The following is a 9,875-nucleotide window of genomic DNA, read 5'->3' as shown; positions in this document are numbered from 1 at the left end:
TTCTGGGAAATGACTGTAATCAGTGATGAATTGAACTGATGTTATTATTATAGATCACATCTTAATGCGTTAAAATATTTGTAATTTGAGTAGAAAATATTGATATCTCACCTTACATGAAGTAATCAATGACGGCAGAAATTCGATGAAACTCACAATCAGCAGATGTCAAAATATTTATCGTTGTTGTAGCGGGAATAAGGATTTCAACATAGCAGAAAAAATAGACGCCACAGAAAAGACTGCAAGCTACAAGAAAACAAAAACATGGCTTTTCTAAATTGCTACCGTTACGGTAAAAAAATTCACAAAGTTCATGTTAATTTGAATTAACACTGGGGATGAAAGGGTTAAGTGAATGGTGGAAGAATGGTACATTGGCAATAGAAAAGTTTTGCGGGGTCTGCTGGTGAAGTAGGTATTTATAAAAGTTAATGTTATACTTCTATATTATCATATAAATCAATATTATATTATTCATCCTTGTATAAGTTTGATTATCTCAGATCGCACTTTTAGCAACATCATTCATTTTTCACAAAAAGCCTATTTTTCATTTCATTATTATTTTTCAATATTATCTGAAAGCAAAGCTTCAGTACGTACACATATTACATTTTTAATAATTCTTTTCAGTTCTTCCACCCCTCCCATCCAGATTAACAGACCGGCATTTTATATCAGAAGTTCCTAATGCAAATGACAAAAGGAAATACGCCTACCGGGCGTGCTACGTGTGCAAACACACATCCCTTCGGCCGAAAAAACGAATTCAGACGCACTACTGGTGCGGCAAGTGTTGTGTAGCCTTGTGCGTTAAGTGCTTTGAGATTTACCACACCACCACACAGATTTAAATAAAGTATGGACTTAAAGAAATACTTATTAATGCTTTACGCTGCATTGCGATTAGAAATTTAAAACGTTTTACCTGATAATTTTCAAACAATATTAAACGAAAGATTATATTGCGACCAAAGACTCGAATTTACGAAACTCTTTCATCTGCCAACATTTTTAATTATTACACGAATTATTTTAAATTGATAAAGCAGAATATATTTTTGGTGATTGATGTGTTTTATTTTAGTAAATTCTATTTTTGTTGTGCGTACGCCGACACTAAGGATGGGTTGTTTCACAGAATTTAAACAATTCATCAAATTCAATTGTAAAAGTTTTCAAGGTTCTGTATAAGTTCTATTCAAGTTCTGTTTTCATTTCAGTTATGTGAAACCACTAGCCAATAATGATATAAAAACAGAACTTTAATAAAAAATTTTTATTGTACATACATTTTTACTTTGAAATTTGATGAATGGTTCAAATACTGTGAAAAAACTGGCCTTGCATTCTTTAAACGTTCCATTTGAGCGATTAGTTGTAGATTATATCATTTAATTAATATCATTCCTCAAGATAATAATATGGATACATATAAACTGCTTACTGCGGTTTAACACCAATGAATCCACCTAGATTTAACCGTTTATCTCATATTTTCAGGTTTATAAATTTGGCACATTATGTAAAGCTTTCATCGCTTAAAACGTTTTTGCAAACTTGCCACAATATGCCAAAAATCGCTCGAGTGGTTAAAACGGATAATAATGTTTCAGATATTTTCAGGGACTTGGTAAAATACTCGTCGTATAGTATATTTGTTGTTATATTTTTTTTTTATTAATTAATTTTAACCATTTTTTTTTATTTATTTATGTCTATTCTTGAATACACATTTTACAATTTTTTACAGTGGTTTATATTGTAGTACAGAAAAATAGGTATAAAAAATAAAGAACATAGGTTGATGTAGGTAAAACTGTGTGTGGTTGATATTGTATGTTACGTGAACACCTCACTAGGAGAACCTGTGCTGAGGTGTTTACGTGTTTGTGATTAAGTGTGACAGGTATTTATGTGTTGTGGTAGAAAGTTATTTTTTTATTTTTTTTTTTTTCACAGACATATTGAAACATGAAAACACACATATATATGTGCGTGTATGTAATTTTTGGATAATTCTTAAAGAACGTGTATAATATTTAATTTTATTTATCATATTTTGGTTATGTTTGGTTTGGAATTATAATCTTTTGAATAAAGTGAATATCTTGATTTTTTATCCAGGCTACGATATGTTTTTTGAGAAAGTTTGTAGATGTATTTGTAGTCATTAGTTGTTTCAAAGTAATGGGCATACTGTTAAAAAGTTTGGTTGCGTAGTATTGAAAGTGTCTTTGTCCGTGTGTGGTGTGTGTTATCGGAATGTTCAGTGTTTTATTTGTTGATGACCTGGTTTTTATTATGGCTTTTGGTTGATTTGTAATATGAAGATTATTATGGATGAGATGTAGGAGAGCAGTTTTGGCGTAAAGTTGTCTTATTGACATGACGTCTAGAGTTTTGAAAATTTTGTTTGAGTCTGTGTAGAATGGTACTTGCAGTATGAGTTTTATTATTGCCTTCTGAACTTTTTGAATTGGGTCAATTGTTATGTTTGTAGCGCTTCCCCAAGCTAATATTCCATAAGTGGCAATGGATTGACACAGTGCAAAATATATTGATCTGAGTATTGTTAGTGGAAAAATGTTTTTGATGGATTTTATTAGGTGCAAGACTCGTTTTAGTTTATTAGTGATAAAATTAATGTGTTCAGTCCATTGTAAGTGTGTATCAATAATAACTCCTAGGTATTTTATTTGTTTTACCCTTTCGATGTGTTCGCATAGGCAATAGGATGATGTTTGTTTACAGTCATGCAAAAACAAGTTCAAGTTAGAAGGAGGTTGACCTCTTTGTGTTATACTATGTGTGATGTATTTTGTTTTGACTGTGTTAACGGTAAGAGTATTTCTGTTTAGCCATTTTATGACAATTGACAAACTTTTTTCAGCTGTTGTGAATAAATCTTTCCATGTGGCTGCTTGACACAGAAGAACTGTATCGTCAGCAAAGGTCACGATTTTACCATCAATTTCAATGTCACATAATTCGTTAATGTATATGAGGAATATTAGTGGGCCAAGTACACTCCCCTGTGGGACTCCGTACGTGATTAAAAGTGGTTCACTTGTCTTGTTGTCAATTTTGACTTGTTGTGTTCTGTCAGACATGAAACTTTTCATTAATTCCAATTCTACTCCATTAATGCCAATGTTTTTTAGCTTCTTGAAAAGTTGTTTGTGCGAAATTGTATCGAAGGCTTTAGATAAGTCCAAATAGATTGAAATTACTTTTTTTTTGGCATCTAAATTATGTGTAATAAACTCGGTTACAGTGGCAATTGCGTTTTCTGTATTCCTATTTTTTCTAAAGCCGTGTTGGTTAACTGAGAGTATTTGCATGTTTTCCAGATAATGTTGCAGCTGTTCTTTTATTGCTTTTTCAAGAATTTTTGACAACGTGTTTAATAGTGTAATGGGTCTGAAGTTGTTTACACTATTTTTAGGTCCTGATTTATGAATAGGAATAACCAGACCCTTTTTTAGGATGCTCGGAAAAATTCCTTCTTTCAGGCTAAGATTAATAACGTATGTTAGTGGAGTAAGTAGTTGTTCGCTTAGTGTTATTATTGTTTTAGAGTCTATTCCGTCAGGACCTGATGTTGTGTTATTCTTTAGGGAATGTATTAATTTTTTGGTGTCTTCCAGAGTTACTCTATGTAATTTGAAAAGACTGACACTATTTTTGTGTTTGCACTGAGTCGGAATTTTTTGAGGTTCTTGATTATCGTTACTAGACGACTTTTGTTTTATATTTTCGGCTAGGCTTGCTCCGATATTTGTGTAATGTCTGTTTATGTAATTAAGGATAAGTGTAGGATTTTTGTGGAAGTCGACTTCTTCGTCGTTGATAAGTATTTTTTTTATTTCATCATCTTTGTTTTTTTGTGTGTTTGTACTTTCCCTCAGAATAGACCAAACGCTTTTCGGGTCAAAGTTAGCAGTAATCAGTTTGTTTCTGTAATACAATTCTTTGGCTTTTCGTATAATTAGAGAACAAGTATTTCTGTACCTTTTATAGAAAGAGTTCAGAAAAGTATCATTTGGGTTGCGTGTGACTTGTTTGTGTAGTTTATCCCGTTTTTTAATGCAATTTATTATGCTTTGAGTAATCCATTTTTTTAGTCTTATTTTGCGGTGCGTGAAAGATTTGAATGTTTTTGTGGTGTTTTGAGTGATGAGCATTTGTAGGTATGTTATTAAGTAATTCCAGGCTTCTTCAGTGTTGTTAATTTTTTTAAGGTGTTCCCACGTTTGTTTTTCTAGGCATTTTTTTAGGTTCACGTAGTCAGTTTCAAATTTTGTGATATTGTTTTGAATTGTTGGGTTCAATGTCTGTGTGGTCAGTCCTATCATTGTTGTGTAGTGGTCTGTGATTGTGGATTCAAATACTACGCTACAGAATTTGTTTTTGGATTTGATCATTATGTGGTCTAAGCATGATTCCGAGTCTCTGGTAACTCTGGTTGGAGTGTTGATGGCGCTTATTATGCCATGTTCCAGGAGCATCAGTTGGTATTCGATATTCTGGGGATGGCCTTGTGGAAGTATATTTATGTTGAGGTCACCAGTTACGATGATGTTTTTGAAGTGGGTAATTTTTTTTATATGAGTGTCGAGAGCTGTTAGAAAGGGCGTAATGTTGTGTGATGAAGGTGATCTGTAAATAGCGAGTATGCACGTATCTGGGTCAGCGATTATTTGTAAACAATTTGAGTTTTCTAGGGTGAATTCTGAGACAGATACGTTAAGATTATCTTTTATGTAAACGACAACTCCATCATTTTGGTTTTGGTATTTCGTTGTGAAATATGAGGAGTAGTTATTTTTGTGTTTTACAGTAAAAGAGGTTGGGATCCAGCATTCTGTTAGTATAATAATATTGAAGTCTATTTTAAAGGAAGACAAGAGTATGTCTAGTTCGTCGTAGTTTTTGTTAAGGGATCTTATGTTTTGGTTTAATAGAGTAAGGGTGCCTGGGGTGCTAAATATTGAATCGCATAGTTTTGTATTATTGGTTGAATAATGTGAGTGAGTGCTAGTTGAGTGGATAGTATTTAGTAATTCGGCCATATTAAATTATTAGCAATGTATTTAATTTACTTTAGGTGGATAAGTCGTCTAAGTTTGTTTCCCCATTTTTTTTAGGTCATTTTCGTGTTTTATTTGGAAGATTTTATCGCCAGTTGCTTTGCGGACAAGCAATTTATTTGATTTAAACCACACGTATTGGTAGTGGGTTTCTTTAGCCGTCTGCTTAGTTTTCCACAGAAGTTCCTTAAAGTACGGTGAGAGCACCTCGCTGATGAAAATGGGAGAATTTGAGTCTATGGTTTTGGCCGCATTTTTTTTTGAGAGCATAGATTCCCTTGTATTTTGATTATAGAAGGTGATGTGGAGTTTGTCTGGGGTGTTTTGTCTTCGATCTTGAGTCCTGGTCACCATGCGTATATCTTGTGGTTGCAAGGGCAGTCCCAGTGAGTTGGCTACTCGAAGTACTGCTTCCGAGGCTTGTTCTCCCGGCCGCAATTCCACGCCCGCCATTTCCAAGCTGTCGGAGAGCTTCACTTGCTCTAGATCTGCAAGACGGCTTTCCAGGGATGAGATTCTTGTGTTTTTTTTTCATTCTCTTCTTTTAATAATTTTATACCTTTGAGGCCCTCCTCCAAATCTTTAAAGCGTGTGATCAGGTCATCATACTGGTTGCAAATAAAGTTAGTGCTTTTCTTAAGATCGCTGATTTCTACCTCAAACAGTTTTTTCATTTCACTTATTTTGTTGTCAAAATGTTTAGTGAGGCGATCAAATAATATATCGGCTTCTGAACCTAATGTTGAGGCCGACGGAGCAGGTGAGCTCGGCCGGCTTTTACATTTTGGGCATTTCCATGTTTGTTTATTTTTAGATGCCATTTTTTTTAAGCTGGTATCAGAGATATTTAGGCAGTTATTATGAAAGGCAATGTTGCAGATGGCGCACGTAAGTGCATGGTCATTTTTGGAGATAATGTTCAAGCAGGCTTCACAATTCATTGTAGTTCGATTTATTTTTGTCTTGCGTCTGAGTAATGGTATCCCGTTCTCTTTCTTGTTATTAATTTCAGTTGTGCACAAGGAAAAATAAATAATATAAAAATAAAAATCTTTGGCGGCAGTTGGGATCGTTCCGGGGTCCTTCGGATGTCTGGGCGAATGCCATATAGACTGCTAGCTATCCGAGCGTTCTAACCACTAGACCACGAACCGGTTACAGCTGATCGACAACTAAGAGTAATATTAACTTGCTCACTCTTGTTATTATTTGGTGAATCCGATAATGATGATTTTTTGTTTTAGGCAACAACACTTCTGTCACAACACAAAATATTAAAACACTTAAAATGAGAGTAAAACCGAATTTTTATAGTTCACTAAAGTAGAAAATTCACTTTATTGGTTTTTAGGAACACGTTTACCGGTGAATTGCTTGGATAACTGTGTATTGTATAGTTTAATTAACGTGATTTCAGAAGAGCGAAATTTGACGTGCGGTCTGTTTGTGATCCAATTACTTTCTGGTATTAGGTAAGTTTTCTTTCAAACCATTTAGAAAATATTATAGAATTAACAATTTATTTTTATTTAATATAAATCAAATTTAATAATACTAAGTTGTGCAAGTATTTTTTGTTTTTTTATTATTAGTTTTTTGTTACAGCTGTAACTATAATAAAACCAAAAAAATCTTGCAGAACTTAATATAAAAATTATTAAATTTGATTTATATTAAAAAAAAATAAATGAAGTTCTACGAATTAAAGACAAAAATAATTTAAAATATAAATATTTTTTTTCCAGACACTGTTCTTTGTAGATAGGTAGGTAGGGTAGGTATGTGTGCGAATTAAAGTATAAACTTATCATCAATACCTGCTTTTATATCGTTTTATAAACCATTTATTATTGATTATTTCAGTAACTCAGATGACACTTTTAGCTTTTTTGCCCATATATCACTAAGAGACTCGTTTGCTTTATTACCTGTATTACCATATACATGTTCACCGATATTATTCTGTAACTACATATATGGTAATTTTAAATAATTCTTTTCAGTTCTTCCATTTCTCCCATCCAGATTAACGGACCGGCATTTTATATCGGAAGTTCCCAATGCAAATGACAAAAGGAAATACGCCTATCGAGAGTGTTACGTCTGCAACCACACTTCCCTTCGGCCGAAAAGGCGTATTCAGACGCACTACTGGTGCGGCAAGTGTTGTGTTGCCTTGTGCGTAAAGTGCTTTGAGATTTACCACACCACGATACAGATTTAAATAAATTATAGAATTTAAAAAAGACTTATTAATGCGTTATGCTTCATTTCAATATGAATGGAACAATGAGAAATATAGTTGTGAATGATGAATACTTTTATTAGTTGTAGGATGCGTTTTGGAATGGAATGGAGGACTGAACGCGGTTGGCAAACAAAAAACTGTCCAAAGATGCGGAGTGCTGGTACCTACCCTGATGTATGGTAGTGAGGCATGGAACTGGCAGAGGAAGGATGGAAGCAGACTGAATACTGTAGAACTGAGATCCCTTAGTCGTATGTGTGTTAAACCATGTATGATCGTGTGCGAAAAGTGGAGATCTGCAAAGAATGCAACGCTGATGGAAGCGTAATGAGTAATATTAAGAAAGGGACGCCCAGATGGTTTTGGCATGTAGAGCAAATGAACGAAGAAAGAAGTGTAAGGAAAATATATATGAATTGTAGAAGAAGTTGCGGACGCTCGAAGAAGACATGGCACGATCAACTGAATCATATACTTGAGTATGTGTCAGAATAATAGAAGAGTATTTAAGAGATGATGTATGAATGTGAACGAGGCAAAGATTGTTTGCCAAGAACAAGTTATTTATTTATTTATTTATTAATCTTAAGTTAGCTCACATCTTCGTGTTTGCTAATAGTTTTATAAACATGTACATTGTTTGGCAAACATAATCTTTCTTTAAATATTTCAATAAAGTCACAAAAAAAGAAACATTAATAATTGAGATAGACATATTTTCTTAATTCATTTTTGAACTTATTAATATTTTCTATTACAGCAATTTCCTTCGGGATTTTGTTATAGAGTTGAACGGCCTGGTACATCAGAGATTTTTGGGTGCTTGTTTTTTTTCTTGTTGGCAATCTAATTTGCTTAGAATTTCTCGTCCCGTGTCCGTGTATCTCGTTATTGTAATTTATTTTTCTTTTCAGTTCCTTAGACATCATCCCTGTGTTAATTTTATGTATAAAAATAAGTACATTCAAATACACAGTTTGCTTCACCGTCAAAATATTCAGCTCCTTTAACATGTCTCTTATCCGTGTGTATTTGTTGCGCTTAAGTATTATTCGCATTGCTTTATTTTGCAGTATTTGCATTTTTTTCATTTTCTCTTTATTGCAGAGAAAAAGAATACTTGAACAGTAATTAAAGTGTGGTGATATAATTGTATTGTATATTATCTGGCATGTTTATTTATTTACTTTGTTTCTGATTCTACCAAGAAATGATATTTTTTTGCAATTTTTTTAATTGTATAGTCTGCATTTTTTGAGAAGTTCAATTTTGAGTCTATAATAACACCTAGATTAGGGTGTCCCAGGACATAAGGAAGATTTTTTTTTTCATGAATTTAAATATGCATACCCTCTTATTTTATTCCATTTGATCCCAATAACTCATATAATAAATTTTATTTTGATTAAACACCGGCAACCCGTGCCAACTTGATTCCGAACATATGGTACAGAGTTAATATGGAAGGATTTTCAACTTTCATTTTTGTCGGATAAATAAAATTTAAAAATGCACAAATGTTCAATTATGTAGTATTTTATATTTAAAAATGGTTTATTGATTAAATTTTTTCTTCATAGTTTGTTTTTTACAGTCAGGATAAATCTTACGGTGTTCCTGAACGCATCGTAACAAAAATTATTTTTGTTCCTCTTCGACCGTGAGATTAAGCCATGAAAATCTTGCATTAACTTAACAGTTATTTCAGCTGTATCATTCACTACCCTCAGCGGCGACACCTTCTTTCTGACTTCTTGAAACGAAGCATTATTTGACCACATCGTAGGGAATTCGTTAAGAAAACTGGCATCTGTTTTCAGACGATCAAACAAATACTTGCTCTTGACTGAAATGAAGTCGTAAATATTTTTCTCTGAAACAAAAGTGACTAAATTATGATATGAACAAAAACCTCATTACAAAACATAATTTAAACTACTTAATAAACTTACCATACAATTTACCAACAAGATCTTCCTTCGATGGGATGTAACGTTTGTCATGGGTTGATAAATTATTTTTTTTTGATATTTCGAGCATTTTTATTTTAGTTGTTTGATCCACAGCGTCGTCAAACAGCGATAAAATAAATCCTTCATCGGTCAAATACCATAACTGCTTACTGAACAGAAATAAAGCTGCCATTGAGATGTTTTCATCAATTTTTTCTTAAGCCTTCATCGATTTCAAAAAGCACAAGTCCTGGTAAGGTGCTTTAACTGCTATAATACATTGTAACCATGGCTTGACATAAGATGATACTATGAACAGGCAAACGTCTAAAAGTGCCGCCTTATCCTTACCAGTAATTTTAAATTGCGCACAAATTAATGATATTTTCAAGGAATAAAGCGCCTTTGCCATCCATCGAGCACCTGGAAGCCGAATCTTAAATTTTCTCGCTGTATCTCCTCCTAAAACTATCACACAGAGCTCTAAAAACTCTCGATAGTCATCTCCAAGTATTTTTGTTGTCAGTGCAGTATGGTAAAAGTCAAGCAAATCATCGATTTCGGAAGCGGTTAGGTGCA

Source organism: Hesperophylax consimilis, chromosome 14 (genome assembly GCF_061612785.1).
Source record: "Hesperophylax consimilis isolate HC1 chromosome 14, BYU_Hcon_1.0, whole genome shotgun sequence".
In the NCBI taxonomy this organism is placed as follows: Eukaryota; Metazoa; Arthropoda; class Insecta; order Trichoptera; family Limnephilidae; genus Hesperophylax; species Hesperophylax consimilis.
The sequence above is the reverse complement of the archived record's forward strand: the minus strand, read 5'-3'. Positions refer to the sequence as shown.